The following is a 705-nucleotide window of genomic DNA, read 5'->3' as shown; positions in this document are numbered from 1 at the left end:
TATACAATTATATATAATTATATATAAAATATGTCCATTTATATAACATTTTTTTCCCGGACCATTATTTCATATATTGCATTGCTTTTTCTTTCTCTCTCTTTAAAAAAAAATTCATCTTTTTTAAATAGAAATAATAAAAATAATTTTTCTAAACTTTTATTATACAAAATAATTATAAAAATGTAATAGTTTAACAAAATTTTTTCTACAACTTAATTTTACATAATATAATGAACATGATATAATCGCATCTTATAAATATATGTAGTAAAAACATTACATATTTGTAAAATGAGCAAAATTCGCACAATTATCTTAATTTTATTCATACCCAATTTTATTCGTACCCAATGCATATCTAACAATATGAAAGTGTTCAAAATATATATCTTCAAGTTATTGACTTGTCAATTTACAAAAAATCATGCATGATTATGCATGAATATGTATTGCGTTGGTTACGGACGATTATCATTTCTGAAAATATGATCGTAAAAAATGATAATAAGGGATCTATTATTATTATAACTTCCGCAAAACACGCATCGAATGGCGTCATTAATGAGTTGACATGTTTCTTAATATCCCTATTGACTTCGGAATAACATCCGGTATTTTGATGACGACCTATGTGTCCTGCACGTGGGATATCCTTCCGCCGCTGCCGCCGCTCCCGCGCGTGCAGCAGCCTTTCCCCCCCCC

The 705-nt window shown here is 28.7% G+C and overlaps 1 protein-coding gene across 1 annotated transcript in view; it reads right to left on the bottom strand.

The window, feature by feature from the left end:
* The window catches only part of LOC108692949, a 19,260-nt gene that overhangs the window by 4,489 nt on the left and 14,066 nt on the right, over nucleotides 1-705 (bottom strand). The gene's annotated exons all lie outside the window — the stretch shown is intronic.

Source organism: Atta colombica, unplaced genomic scaffold (assembly GCF_001594045.1).
Source record: "Atta colombica isolate Treedump-2 unplaced genomic scaffold, Acol1.0 scaffold83, whole genome shotgun sequence".
Classification (NCBI taxonomy): Eukaryota; Metazoa; Arthropoda; class Insecta; order Hymenoptera; family Formicidae; genus Atta; species Atta colombica.
This window is presented reverse-complemented; position numbering and strand designations above follow the sequence as displayed.